Source organism: Miscanthus floridulus, chromosome 18, assembly GCF_019320115.1.
Source record: "Miscanthus floridulus cultivar M001 chromosome 18, ASM1932011v1, whole genome shotgun sequence".
Classification (NCBI taxonomy): Eukaryota; Viridiplantae; Streptophyta; class Magnoliopsida; order Poales; family Poaceae; genus Miscanthus; species Miscanthus floridulus.
Window position 1 is genome coordinate 95,422,323 of NC_089597.1, and position 16,258 is coordinate 95,438,580.

Consider the following 16,258-nt stretch of genomic DNA (forward strand, 5'->3'; position numbering starts at 1 on the left):
AAGATCCATCAGTGAAGTCCACAACTCATACCAAAGTGCAACTTGAACAACCATTAACAATTTTCATGGTATGACCTCATGTAAATTTAGAGTAGCACCACACATATAATATAACTCAAACTAGAATAGCAGTTAATGGAGCTATAACCATTACAATTTTAGCAGTTAATTGAGCTTCCTTGGTTTTCACAAGTAGAACATCAGTGAACAAGTGGTAGTGATCATCATTGGCATCAGTAGCAACATGTGTAGCTTAAACATTATTGGCCTCAGTAATGTGAATGATGAACACAAAGCATTGATTTGCTTTTGATGCCTTCCTCTTGTTTGGAACCAAATGGATAACTTGGTTGTCAATAAGGAGAAGACACAGAAAGCAAACATATGAGCTGCATCCTAATACATCCAACAGCCATGTAGACACCATTGGCATAGAAATGTGGCCTCAGATATGTTACAAGTTCAAAATACCATAAGGACTCACCGGTGGCACTGGAGCATACGAAACAGAAATGTAGAATCAAGCAAGCAGTGGATAGAAAAAATAGTTTAAGGCAAAAGCGAAGGGCCTATATGTTTTCCTAGACAGATAGGTATAATCAAGAAAACACTTGACAATTAACAGGCCTATTTGTACATAGGCATTTACAGTAAGAACACTAAACATATGCAGAAAACCAAGACACTGGCAGAAAACCAACCAGTGCCACCTCCTAGTTCTTTTCATCAGCATTGGCCTAACTAGATCTGTAATGCTACAATGTTTCTTTATACCTCATGTTCAAGCAAGGACCAAAATAGTGAAGGCAGGAAAAGGCAAGAAAGGAGACCTGTGGATTGGATCTGTCGCCTCTACCGTGGCACACGACAGACATGGATGCCAATGCCACTGTGCTCCACCAAGAAGACCCACCGCCTAGCCTCCAAAAGGACGCTTGAGCTACCACAGCACACTAGGGATCCTCCATTGCCACCACCTCCGCAAGTCCAATGGGCACATATTTGTTTCCACTTGTAGGGGATACATCCAATATATAAGTCAACATGTCCACACAGAGAACATATACTACTATTAGGACTCCAAAGATGTGTCAACACAACTAGGCGTCAAGCACAATAGTGAAGATGGTCTATTCCTTGATCTGGGTCCCAGGTTTGACTCCCAGGTCTCATGGTTTTTTTAGTTTGAATTTATTAAACCAAGGCGGCAACAAGTGACACGCAAGCCGTCGGGTCTCATAGGTCGGATGGAGATGGAGAAAGGTCCCACTGGCCGTCGGGTGCCAAAGGATGGATGGTCCCACAGGTACACATGACACATAACCCATTAGGTCCCATAGGTCGGATAGAGATGGAGAACGGTTCCATAGGTACACGTGACACATAAGCCATCATGTCCCACAGGTCGGATGCTGAAGGGTCTCATAGGTACTTGTCGGATAGAGAAAGGACCGAGCAAAGACTTCTATGACGAATTGCAAGCATCACGAATAAGTAACTATAGGTCCCATAGGTACACGTCGGATGGAGAAGGGTCACACAGGTACTCAGCGAATGGAGAAAGGACCGAGCGGAGACTTCTATGACGAATTGCAAGCGTCATGGATGAGTAACTAGAGGTCCCACAAGTACATGTCGGATGGAGAAAGTACAGTGTGGAGATCTATGATGAAGTCGTTCATTATAGATCAAATATTGTCCATCACAGATGTGTAATAAATTCAATAATGAAGCCCTATTCATCATAGGTTTAAACGAGATCGTCATAGATGAGTCACGTGAGTGATCTGTGATGAAACCTTATGCTCTTCTATGACGTTTTTTGTGATGATGTCTGATTTCATCATAGAAAGGGAGGGTTGTAGGATCATCACCACTGATCTATGACAAAACAAAAATATTCATCATAAAAAGCTATCTTCTATGACGATTTTGGATTCGTCGTTAACATTTTCGTCATAGAAGTGGGTATTTCTAGTAGTGTACATTGGTTGGGAGGAGTTGAGAGAGAAGAATGATCCTAACTTCAATTAGGTGATTTAGGCTTGTGAGAGATGTGGTTTGATAGATATCATGGCTTTCAGGTATGATTGGAACATAGAGGTCCTAGCTCAGTTCCACGCCACCTACTTCTACAATAGAGACACTAATAAGATACATTGGATGACAAAAGGCCAACACTATTGTGTTGATTTTGTGACCTTTAGTTGTATCCTTGGCTTTGATGAGGAGCACCGTGGGTTCTCCTATATTCATGATGAGCGAAGGGCTGAGGTTAGAGAGATAGCATTCATGTATCTTGATAGTAGAGCTACAGATGGCAAGGTGAAGGGCCTGAAGAGCTACTATTACATTCTCAACAACCTAATTAGGCACACAATCAATCCCAAAGATAGAGCCGCATCTTACCTTAATGGATATGTGAGGAATGTGTTTGCTAGGTTTGCCCTAGGTGGTGACAAGTTCAATGTTCCTTGCTTCATGTGGCAAGAGATTCGAGTGGCAATGGATGATGCAAGGAAGGGGCTGCCCTATGCTCCTTACTTGATGTTTGTGATAGAAAGAGTGACTGGCTACTAGTTCTTCAAGGATGGATTGCATAAGCAATACATGATTGAGAAGGCAATACATGCTAAGGCCAGTGATACCATTGTCGCTCCCTCTTATGTGCTTAAGTCCTCTCGTTGTGGGAGGAAGAAGAAGAATAAGAACAAGATGGTGCAGTGGATAAAGACACTCTTTGGGAAGTGCACCTATGCAGTAGAGAGAGCCTATGAGACCTAGTTGGAGCAGCAGGAGATGCATGCGGCTACAAATCTTCCACCTCTTCCTCCACCGCCACCACCTCCACACTATGACTTGCCTAGTCTTTCAGATACTGAGGATGAGGATGAGGGTGAGACCGAGGAGGAGTTTGACTACTAGTCGACCTTGGGTTTGACTTTGCGCTCTATGCGCTACACTCGCCACACTTCAACCACCCATCGTCAAGGAAGGACGGTGGTGTCTTTCGACGATGACGATGGTAATGGTGGTGGGGCTGCTCGTGGAGATGATGGCATCGACTGGGAGAACACCCAAGAAGATGATGATGAGGAGGAGTGAGTAGTTGATTTCTTTTTTTCATCTCTTTTTGGTGTTTTACGCCAAAGGGGGAGAAAATTAGAGGGGTCAACTTCTTTTCGATGCCATGGTGATGGTCGCTGCAGGTGGAGCTTCATGTTGTATTCGATGAGAGTTAGCTTATTAGGTGTGAGTTTGAGAGCCACTCAAAAACTCTATTTGTGTAATATTGCTACCTAAGTACTCTATATGTATCGGATATGGACATGTATCATTGTATGATATAGCTTGTCATAATTTGTGCTAGGATGCTCTTTTACATATATATATATTGTTGTGCGGTGTTTGATTTGATCTGTGCTGTTGCAGTAAGTGCGGTAGTGCCGTACCTCTGGCCCGACAGTACCGCAGCTAAGGCCCGGCAGTGCCACATGTAGCTGTCTCAGCAAACCTCTTTATGCATGAACTGTCATTCGCATCACGATTATATACTTGACACAGTGTGCAGCACCCCACTAGAGCATGGATGTAGGGGGAGCCTCATCACAGTCACTAAAAGTGTGAATTGTGGCCTCTTATGACAATTTGAGAATTCAATTCTCTATTCACACATTTATGGGGAGGCCTACACCCATGGATCGAAAAATCTCACTTATATGCTCCTTACTTGATGTTTGTGATAGAAAGAGTGACTGGCTACTAGTTCTTCAAGGATGGATTGCATAAGCAATACATGATTGAGAAGGCAATACATGCTAAGGCCAGTGATACCATTGTCGCTCCCTCTTATGTGCTTAAGTCCTCTCGTTGTGGGAGGAAGAAGAAGAATAAGAACAAGATGGTGCAGTGGATAAAGACACTCTTTGGGAAGTGCACCTATGCAGTAGAGAGAGCCTATGAGACCTAGTTGGAGCAGCAGGAGATGCGTGCGGCTACAAATCTTCCACCTCTTCCTCCACTGCCACCACCTCCACACTATGACTTGCCTAGTCTTTCAGATACTGAGGATGAGGATGAGGGTGAGACCGAGGAGGAGTTTGACTACTAGTCGACCTTGGGTTTGACTTTGCGCTCTATGCGCTACACTCGCCACACTTCAACCACCCATCGTCAAGGAAGGATGGTGGTGTCTTTCGACGATGACGATGGTAATGGTGGTGGGGCTGCTCGTGGAGATGATGGCATCAACTGGGAGAACACCCAAGAAGATGATGATGAGGAGGAGTGAGTAGTTGATTTCTTTTTTTCATCTCTTTTTGGTGTTTTACGCCAAAGGGGGAGAAAATTAGAGGGGTCAACTTCTTTTCGACGCCATGGTGATGGTCGCTGCAGGTGGAGCTTCATGTTGTATTCGATGAGAGTTAGCTTATTAGGTGTGAGTTTGAGAGCCACTCAAAAACTCTATTTGTGTAATATTGCTACCTAAGTACTCTATATGTATCGGATATGGACATGTATCATTGTATGATATAGCTTGTCATAATTTGTGCTAGGATGCTCTTTTACATATATATATATATATATTGTTGTGCGGTGTTTGATTTGATCTGTGCTGTTGCAGTAAGTGCGGCAGTGCCGTACCTCTGGCCCGACAGTGCCGCAGCTAAGGCCCGGCAGTGCCGCATGTAGCTGTCTCAGCAAACCTCTTTATGCATGAACTGTCATTCGCATCACGATTATATACTTGACACAGTGTGCATCACCCCACTAGAGCATGGATGTAGGGGGAGCCTCATCACAGTCACTAAAAGTGTGAATTGTGGCCTCTTATGACAATTTGAGAATTCAATTCTCTATTCACACATTTATGGGGAGGCCTACACCCATGGATCGAAAAATCTCACTTATATTTCATATCTTTTGTAAGCTCTAATTGGGTTGTCATTAATCAACAAAAAGGGGGAGATTGAAAGTGCAATCATGCCCTAATTGTGGGTTTTGGTGATAATAACCACGCAATTAGAGGACTAATAAGATTTATCGAGATGACAAGCAGGGAATCTAGAATTGAGGATGTTATACGAAATGAAGGAGCCCCCAATTACAAATGATGATGGCTTTAAATTTAAAAGAGGTTTAAATTCTTTTAAATTTCGAATTTGAGTATAGGAATGTCGTACTATAAAGGGGGACACAATAAACTTGCTAAAGTGTACAACCAAGTGCTCAATCTTATACACATACATCCTCAGTTGCTCAGCCAAGATAGCCATCTTTTCACTATTTTCACCCTTGCTGTCTTGCCTAGTGTGATAGTGCCACAGCTGAAGAGAGGCACTGCTGTAGTTGAGCCATGGCACTGCTGCAACTTAACTGACCGTTGGAGGTTGGGGAGTATTTATACCTCTCACACTCCTCTCCAACGGCTCTTCTTCCACCTCTGGCCATTCAGACCAATGCCAATAGCTCTTTGCCCATTCTCTCTCTTCTCCATTGGTGGCCTTGAGCTCCTAAGCATTCCTTTGTGATTTCCCCATCAATCCTTGAGAGAAAAGGCTCCAAAACTCGATTAGACAGCAGATCCTTTGTTTCCCAAAGACTAAGAGCACTTGGTTCGTGTTTTAGTTGGTGAATTATGTTTGTTACTCTTGGAGCTTGCTCCTAGCCAGCTAGACCATCGCCTGTGGAGCTTGCCAATTTGTGTGGCAGCCCCGAGAGGTTTGTAACCATCTCTTGAAGCTAGTAAACTCACCCCTCATCTCAAGAGTTAACTCTCTTGACTTGAGATCAAGGAAGGGTTGCAAAGCCCTAAGCCTTAGTGGATAACCTCAACAATGTGGACTTAGGCAAGCCTTGGTAGCAAGCTAAACCACGGGATAAATACATGTGTCACCTTGTGCTTGTTTTATTTCCATTGTATTTTATATTGTTGTTGAGGTGATTTCTAGGGTTTGCGGTCAATCTACTTGCATAGTCTTGTGCTACCACTTCTAGCTATCGATCTATGAACTATATACCTATAGGAAGCTTAGTAATTTCTCTGATATAAGTTTTCATTCATAGTTTTTGAATTGTGCCTCGAAGTTGTCTGCAGGTGCGGTAGTGCCGCTATTCTGGTCCGACAGTGACGTGGGCTCAGAGCGGCGGTGTTGTGGGTAGAATTTGATGTTTGCTCAAGTTTTGTTTTAATAGGCCTATTCACCCTCCCCCTCTAGGCTAACAGAGATCCTACACCAAGCCTTCCATGATATACCAACCCATGCTAGATTTAGTGAACAAGCATATTGACAATTGAGCTTTACTAGCATTGAAATCAACCAAGTATAGATTCTCATATCTAAAGCCTTTGAAGATCAAATTAGAGCCATCTACACTTATGATCTCTACATCATCTACTCCAAATATGCACTTTAATCCAAGATCACACAATTGAGCCATGGATAGCAAATTGAAGTTCAAGCTCTCAACTAGCAACACATTAGATATGCTCGTCATTGGATATTGCAATCTTACCAAGCCCTTTGACCTTGTCCTTGCCATTATCACCAAATGTGATACTATCATAATCATTGCTATCATTTGTGTTGATTGAGTTGAACATTCTTGCATCACCGGTCATGTGTTGAGTGCAACCACTATTAAGAATCAAATGTCTTTCTCTAGCTTTGTAATTGACCTACAAAAGAAGATCAATTCCTTTTAGGTACCCAAACTTGCTTGTGTCCTTGAAGGTTAGTGACCAAGCTTTTTGGCACCCAAATGGTTTTTTTCTTTGAGCCCACAATTGGAGTACCAACAAACTTAGCATGCACACCATTAACACCCTTGGTAAGCAAATAACAAGAATCGAACTTAATTGAGGATACATTAGTGATTTTGTTCTTGTTTTTGCAATATTGCTCTACATGTCCAACTTGCTTGCATCTATTACAAACCCGATCATTGTTCTTCACAAAACTAGTCTTGTGAGGAGCAAAGATCACCTTGCCTTTCTTGGGGGTATAGCCCAATCCCTCTTTGTTGAGAGAAAATCTTTGGCTACCCAAACACTTTAGCAAGCGGGCCTTGCCACCATAGGCATTGCCTAAGGCACGAGTGATCTCATTGACCTCCTTTTTTAGTGTCTCATTCTCAACCATTAGTGAGGCATCACAAGTGAAACCATCACTACTAGATGAGCTAGAAGTGGGAGTGCTACAAGAAGGGTTAGTGGAACCAACAATGATAGGCTTATAGAATGATTCTTCAATTATGTCACAAGTTAAGCCTTTGTCACATGTTACAACATGCTCCTTCTCATTTTGCTCATTAAGTAGAGAGGAATGAGCTTTTTCAAGCTTCTTGTGAGCCTTACCAAGCTCCTCATGGTCTTCCTTTAGACTCTCATGTGATGCATTGAGCTCATCAAAGGCTTGCTTAAGGGCTTTTAGTTCCTTATGTAAGTCTTTGCATTCTCTTCTCTTAATGTAAAAATATTCTTCAGCATCTTCCAATATGTCAATAAGTTCATTTTTAGTTGGTTCATCATCATCATCACTTTCACTTTTCATTATCATGTTCCTCATCACAGCCATCATCATAAGTTTGTACCTTAGTGGCCTTAGCCATGAAACAAGTTGATGGAGTGTCGAAGAGAGAAGGCTTCTCATGTAGGGCAATGCTTGCAAGAGCCTTCTTCTTGGTGGTCTTGTCATCATCACTATCATCATCATCACTTGAGAAAGCATCACTATCCCAAGTGACCACATATGAACCACCCTTCTTCTTCTTCTTGAATGTCATCTTGTCCTTCTTCTCCTTCTTGCCCTTCTTGTCATCATCTTCATTCTCACTATTGTAGGGGCATTGAGCAACAAGATGATCCTTGCTACCACACTTGAAGCACCTTCTTGATTCTTCCTTGTTCTTGGCTAAAGACTTCTTCCTTCTAGCACAATATCCCTTCTTCACCATGAACTTGCCAAATCTCTTCACAAAGAGAGCCATCTTCTCATCATTATCATCCCAAGAGAATGAACCTTCATCTTTACTTGATGTGTCTTACTTGCCCTTGCCCTTGGATGATGTGGCTTTGAATGCCACACTCTTCTTCTTCTCATTCTTCTTCTCATCTTTCTTCTCCTTCTTTTCTTCCTTCTCATCATCATCTCTATAAGTATCATCGGTCACCACATCACCCAATATTTGGTTTGGTGTCATGGTGTCCAAATCACTCTTCACTAGAATAGTGACTAATGTGTCAAATCTTGATGGTAAGCATCTCAAGAACTTGTAGGAGAAGTCCTTGTCCTTCACCTCTTCTCCAAGTGCTTTTAGATCATTGACAAGCACTTGAAGCCTATGAAACATCTCCGGCACACTCTCATCTTCCTTCATCTTGAAGCTAGCAAACTTCTCCTTGAGGATGTATGTCTTGGTACCCTTCATCACTTGTGTATCCTCAAATAATTCCTCCAACTTCTTCCATACCTCATGGGCCATCTCAATGTTCTTGATTTGCTCAAATGTTCTCTCATCCAAAGCATCATGAATGGCACTAAGAGCAATGCCATTGTTTTGGAGCAATACTTCTTCGGCTGTGGTGGGTGCTTCCGTATTGGCAACCTCAATCTTGGTCTCCACCACCTTCCACACCTTTTTATTGATTGACTTGATGTATGTTGTCATCTTTGCCTTCCAATAAGGATAATTTGAGCCATCAAATTGGGGTGGCTTCTTGATGTTGTTGATTTGAGCCATTTTGACACCGAAGGTTGTTAAGCCTCAAATCATGGTGACCACGGCTTTGATACCACTTGAAAGGTCCTAATGGATAGAGGGGGATGAATAGCCTATAAAAATTTCTACAACAACACTTAAGCAAGGCAGTTAGATAATTATGAAGCAGAGCGAGTGTTGCGCTAGCCTACTTAAAATGCAAGCCTCCTATCCACAATTCTAGTCATTATGATCTTTAATTCACACAAAGAGGCTAAGTCACTACCACTAAGTGAGCTCTCAAAGACTAACTAAAGAGCCTCACTAACCACTAGACACGATGCAAGCTAGCTCTCAAAACTAATTACACTAAAAAGCTTTTCTTCACTAAGAAAGTAAGTACAACAGTAGGGTAGTGATGTTATACCACCGTGGCAAGAGACAATCAATCAATCACAATAGAAATTCTCGGAGACAATGATGACACAAGATTTTTCACCGAGGTTCACTTGCTTGCCGATAAGCTAGTCCCTGTTGTGGTGATACACTCACTTGGTGGTTCACGTGCTAATAGGCATCACATGCCTAACCCATAATTGGGTGCCGCACAACCAACATAAGATGAGGATCACACAAGCCATGAGCAATCCACTAGAGTATCTTTTGGCTCTCCACCGGTGTGGCAGAATCGCCTAACCTAATGCCTCCCAGAAGTGCTCGTCTTCCATTAGACACTAAGCACTCAAGGGAGAACACTAAATTGCACAGTCTCGTCTGGCACACCCTAAGGGAGAACCCAAAAATCCATATTTTTCTATAAGGATCACAAATGAGAGAATAAAGCTTACAACATTCTTAAACTATTTCTTACATCACTTTTAAAACAACATTAGAGTATAATATTTACTGTGGTTAATAGCATAATGTTATCATGTTATCAGAGTTATGAATAATTCAATTGAACAGCGAAATATAAACATGTGAACAGAGTTACAATGAAATTAAACATCTATTTATGACATGATGAAATATTGATATATAAACTTTCATTTAATAAAACATTTGGTGAGAGTTATAAATAGAGACTATGATCGCAGCGTAAAGGAAATCCTCTCTAAGCCCACCAGGAGGAATCGACACACAAAGATCAGCTCTAGCCTCCACCTGTCACCTGCAACAGGGGGAAATAAAACCCTAAGTACTCAATTGTACTCAGCAAGACTTACTGGATAGAAGGAAAGAAAAGACTCTAAGGATATGCAAGGCTAACTAGCTTATGGGTTTATTGCATCTGTAGGAAGCATTACTAAGTGTGCGTCCTTATATTCGATTTTTATTAGCAGTGCATTAGTTCGTTAGCTAACCATTCTATGTAAGCACCTATGCTACTTTCAAGTAGGTGGTAAGCAATCATATTTCCTTTTATCATCTTTCATCTTCTAGTTCTTACTACGGTGCGGGGCCATAGACAAGTCGTACTGGATTATCCGATGATTCACGAATCAATGCCCCCAACTAGGTACCCCTAAAACACATGCCCTGATTGTACCCCATGCACAAGCAGGGCCAACCCACTACCCTCCTGTCATAGGGTCTAGGTCCCCATCCAAACTGGGACTCCAAGCCCCCGCCCCTGAGTCTTGGACTTAGTACGGTGCAAGGACCTCCTTACCCAAAAACCACCCTAACAGTCGGTCCGAAAAGAGCCAGAACCCATAACAAGAGAGTAACAAGTCTTCCAAGTGCCCATACTCAAATATGTTCTCGGGATAATAAGTCTGTGACTTGCCTAGAGTCTAATGCAACGGCCGGTCCTTAACCGACACGGATGGAGAAAATAGTGTAACCAAGCTATGCCCTATTGGCCGCAGGACACAACCTCTTACACCCACCAATACCCAAACCATATCCCTGCCTGGTCACCATTTTTCCTTTCCACCATTTATATTTTCCAGGTGATAATAATACAGTAATATATTTTCTATCTCTCGCGAGTGATAGGTAATCACTTGACTTCTACCGGAGTCCTATAGCATAGCAATCAACATGATCCTGTCATACTAGTAAGACTCATAGGATAAAGTTTTATATATGCAAGTGGGTTTCATTCAACTCCTTAAAACTTAATGCACAAATATAATTTAAAGTGTAGAAAAGTAGGGGTTATGCACCGAGGCTTACCTGGGTAAGATTTAACCAAAAGTTAGCTTTCCATCATAGCGACACAATCTCTAAAAGTACCATTCTCTAGCAACTCCCGCTGACTCTGCGATCCATCGACGTCCCTATCATGATATGCAATGCGATGCAATGCAACGACGTAATTAATCAACTGCAACCGTGACTCATAAAATACTATTTACGCCTTTCAAGTTAACGAGCTAATTCTAACAACTAAAGTACTAACCTACGTATCAACATCGTCAAGAAGGGTGTCATTTCTCAACAAGTGTTTTAGTTATACAAATTTCAAGGTGTTTCTTTATTTCATTTATTTGATTTACTATATTCGAAATAGGACATCATTATCTATCTAGCAAAATAATGATTCTGGAGCTACAAAAATTACACTGAACAGCTAATAATATTAGTAATTTACTGTAAAATTTTTAGAGTCAACACTATCACCATTTTCTCACAAAAATTCCCATAAGTTCAGGTTTTAACAATATTAAACATTTTAAAATAATTAGAGCAACCCTAAAAACATATAGAACTTATGCTAACAAAATACACTATTAGGTAGATCATGATTTTATAAACTTAAAAAAATTGGTTTCGCCATTTTTTGACACCTACACAAATTTATATTGATTTTACAAGTTTGCTTCAGCATTAAATTAGAAAATACCTCAAAAATGAAAAAGGGCCGGTGGCAACTAAACCGGCCCAGCAGCCCCGACGCGCGCAGCAGCGGCACAAGCCGGCCCAGCACGCAGACGACGGCGACCGGCCGACGCAGCGCGCGAACGCAAGCGGCCCAGCAGGGCGCGCGGCAACAGGTCGGCCCAGCGGGGCGCGCAGCGGCCCAGGCGCGCAGGTAGCCCACGATGGGAAACCCAGCGTCGGTGGCACCATTTTGCACCGAGGCCCTTGAGATTTCCTAGAATTAACTAAGCCTTTTCTTGTAAAGTTATGAGTCAAGCACTTTTGCGAAATGAACACGATAAAGAATCCTATTTGCACTTGAGTCCTCTTCTACCTCAAAACAGAGCATCACAAGGGAGGCGTTGTGGTCGCGCTCGGTGATGGCGATGTCATGCGGGTCGTGGCAGCGAAGACGGAGCAGCGCGGGGAGGTGCGTGGCCACAACGACGATGGGACGGCTGGCTCCCAGCGCGGGTCCCTCCGTGACCCCAAGGCAGCCACGGCACGGCCAGAGGCAGTGCCAAGCGTCGGGACCACGCACAGCGACGGCCGTAGAGCAGAGCAGAGGAGCGCCAAGGCAAGGTCGATTCCGGTGGGGTGGCCACCTGTGGCGTCGGCCTCACCCATACCTGGCCCTGGCCCGGCAGCGGTGGCTTGCGGTGGCTCAGCCATGGCCACGGGTGGCGCCCAGCCCCTGTGCCATGCGCAGCAGCCGGCGGTAGCCAGCTAGCCTGGCGTGGTGAGGCAAGACGGTGCCATGGTGGACAAGTGACGCCAACATGGGGTGGCACAGCAGCAGAGTGTAGCAGCACGGGCGACACAACACCGGCACCGACATGCGCGCGGCAGCAGCGCGGGGCCATGGGGGTAGCAGCCTGCTATGGCGGCCTAGTGATCTACGGTGCATAGCAGACAACGGAGATGGAGCAGCACGGCAACACGGGGGCATGTGCACGCTCATGTGTGTGGTGGCCAGCGACAGGAGCGTGGCCACGGTGGGCACTGCGGGTGGGACAGCGGTCCAGAGCAGACCAGGGGCTCACACACAGGGGAGGGCGAGCAGGAGCTTGGCCTTGTTGCGCTTGCGCGTGCTGTGGCCGGGCGACGGCGAACGGAAGGTAGGGAGGTACGGCGCTAGAGGAAGAGCGAGGAGGCACTGGTGCTACACACGAAGGAGCAGCAGGGAGCGGCAACGTTGATCCTGGCGGTAGAGGAAAAGGGAGGGAGTGAGAGGCCGGTCTGGCTCGGCTTGGCCTTATCTTGACGCGATGCGACTACGAAAAAGGCGGCACAGCACCGGCACCGGCATGGCATGGCCCACCTAGGTGTCCTTGCCACAGTGGTTGGCACAGGAACGCACAGGGCTAGGGGACGATGGGTGCATACATGGCGTGCTGGCACGGCAGCGCAAGCATAGGCAAAAGCAGACAAAGGCAAAACTAGGAGAGTAAGAGAGAGCAGAGGTGAGGAAGAAAAAGGTCTGCTGCAGCTTGGATGGCTCGGTGGTGCCGTAAAGATGCACTGCACCGCTGCACATGCTCGGCTGGCAGTCCCATTAAATTCGAACACAACACAAGCGAGGGAGAGAAGGACGGTGACTCAGGCAAATGCTGCACCAGGGTGCAGAGTGCACATGGACATCAACGCTAGCCGTGCATGCAGGGGCACAGGTGGCCTGGCACAACGTGGTCGGCAGGAGCAACGCGACGCGATGCAATAAATCAAATGACTGATTTGGAGTAGGGGGAACACACCACGTCGTCACACAAGCGCATAGACAGGACGACTCAAACTTGGCGGGATGCTCTCGACGGCAGCGGAACAGCGGGTGCACGTCGAGTTGCCACGCGGGACCGACGCACCATGATGCGACGAGAGGAGCAGTAACACGAAATCAATGAGAAGGGAAGAGAGGCACCAAGACAGACTGGTTGCGCCGAATGTCGATTCATGGACAGAGCGCCATTAACATGGTTAACATGTTCAAAGCAAAATGGGGAAATTTTTACGAGAGCCTCGCGACTTCCAAACCAACCACAACCTACACCGTGTTCAAGTACACCTATTGATGCAACCAGTCGTGCAAAAACATAGCTCTAGTGCTTAACCATTTTTGTTGGAAATCAGGTGCCAAAATGGCATTGTCTACTATCATTTCCGACAGAGAGAATAATAACTTAGCTAGAACTAACAACCTTAGCGCTTTTGCTATAATTTTTAATATGCCTAAACCGAATTAATCTCAACAACTATGCATTTCATACACTAGTCCATACATCATACTAACTCGTAGAAACAAAACATCTAGGAACTAATTTACCCGTTGTTCAATATAATTCGACAAAATGACACTTTTAAACATAAGTTAAATTTTAAAATCCGAGAAAATCGTTTTGGTAAATCCTCTTAGGTCTAATTATCGGTGCTAAGTGAGTTCGTAACACTAGAGGTGTTACAACCGGAGCTGGAGACAATCACCACCCTCCGCTCGATGATCCTCGCTGCACCAAGCCGTCTAGGTGGTGGCAACCACCAAGAGAAACAAGTGAATCCCACAGCGAAACACAATCACCAAGAGCCTCTAGATGCAATCACTCAAGCAATGCACTTGGATTCACTCTCAATCTCACAAAGATGATGAATCAATGATGGAAAAGAGTGAGAGGGCTTTGGCTAAGCTCACAATGTTGCTATGTCAATGCAAATAGCTAAGGGGATGAGCTAGAGCAGGCAAAGGGGCTTAAATAGGGAGCATAAAAGAATAGAGCCGTTGGCCCCCTGCTGCCTGCTTTCACGACACGACCGGACGCATCAGTCAGATCGACCAGATGCAGATGCCCCAGCATCTGGTCTGGCATCCACTGCCACGTGTCCTTTTGATTCAACGTGAGCCGGTGATCGCTAATGGCTAGGTTCCAACGGCTACATAGTTAAGTGGCGATCGTACGTGGCGATCAACAAAACCGGATGCGCCGGTGCATAGTCAGCCCCCGCGCGTGCCCAAGCCACCAAGCATTGACCGGACGCACCGCTCTACTCGTCTGATGCCGAGCCACCACGCGTCAGGTCACTTCTAGTAAGCATCCAGAGCCAATTTTTCTTGACCGGACACATCAAATCACGCATGACCGGACACACCGGTGAGTCCGGTCACCTCTGCCTCGCTCTGTTGCTTGTGTTAGCGTACGTCACCAACGACCGGACGCACCTCCATCACGTCAAGTCACAAACACTGTTCAGCGTCCGGTCACACAACCGACTGCGCCCCTCACTGCGCAACACTGACCGGACACCGGCTCAGAGTCCGGTCGCTGCGGGAGTAGCGTCCGATCTCTAAAAAACAGTGCCTCCACTTCACCAACTTCTTCACCCTTACTCAAATGTGCTAACCATCAAGTGTATCACCTTGTGCACGTGTGTTAGCATATTTTCACAAACATTTTTAAGGGTGTTAGTTCTCCACTAGATCTAAATGCATATGCAATGAGTTAGAACATCTAGTGGCACTTTGATAACCGTATTTCAATATGAGTTTCACCCCTCTTAATAGTACGGCTATCTATCCTAAATGTGATCACACCTACTAGGTGTCTTGAACACCAAAAACAAAAGCTCATATAGATATCACCTTTGCCTTGAGCTTTTTATTTTTATCTTTCTTCTTTTCCAAGCCCGAACACATGTTCACCATGGCCTCTCCACCATCACCATGATCTTCATTGTTTGCTCCACCACTTGAAATAGTGCTAACATAACTCATGATCACTTAGAGCAAATGATTAGCACATAGAATTTCATTCATTCATCAAAACCAAACTAAAGCTTTCAATCTGTTAACCAACAAGGTGCTTATCTAGGCCACATGTGCCGCCACATAGTTTCGGCCTAGGCTGCCTGAAGACACTACGTGCGTGTTGCCATGGCCACTTCCGGTCTTCCGCATGAGCGTTGTGCCGCGATGCAGTGCCGGCACAGTTCCCGCACTGTGGCCATCATGCTATCGGGATAGGCTAACTGACCATGGTCAGTGACACCGTGTGCACGTGGTGCTGTGGCCGCAGGTTCGAGCCACCTCGCTGTGGACATAGTGTCTCGCGTGCGGTTCTGCCGTACAAGCATGTTCGTGGCGGCTGCAACCTAATGAATTATGATCCCGTTGCAATGCACGGGCATATTTGTTAGTTATATTAATATAGCGTCAGGCGAACAAGTCTAATGAGCGGGTGCCGGATGACAAATAGTGCACGTCCCAAACAGCTGCGCCAGACATGGAGCAGCGCACGCCGCCGCCTGCCGTGAACTCGGCGTCGGCTGAGCGTCGCCTCAAACGCTTCGTGGACAAAATCAAAAAACCACGGACGCCACCACTGCTGCAACTTCCCCCACCAGAGCAGCCCGAGGCTACCCCATGGCCAAAGATCCCGACGCGTAGCAGGCGCATTGCAGCACAAAGCCTTTCGCACATCCTTGCATCAAAAAGGGAAGGGTTCCTTGTGAGGAAGCGGCTCGGGCACACTGAAGCACAGGCGGAGCTCGCGTCCACGGCAAAGCCGACATATGATGAAATCTTTGGCAACAACCATGACCATATGCAGGCATTACGTGAGCTATTTCCGCCGGAGGGCTGCGCGCAAGAGGCGCCGCCAGCAGACCGCGAGAGCATAACTTGCCCTGGGTTTTCGCCAAGCAC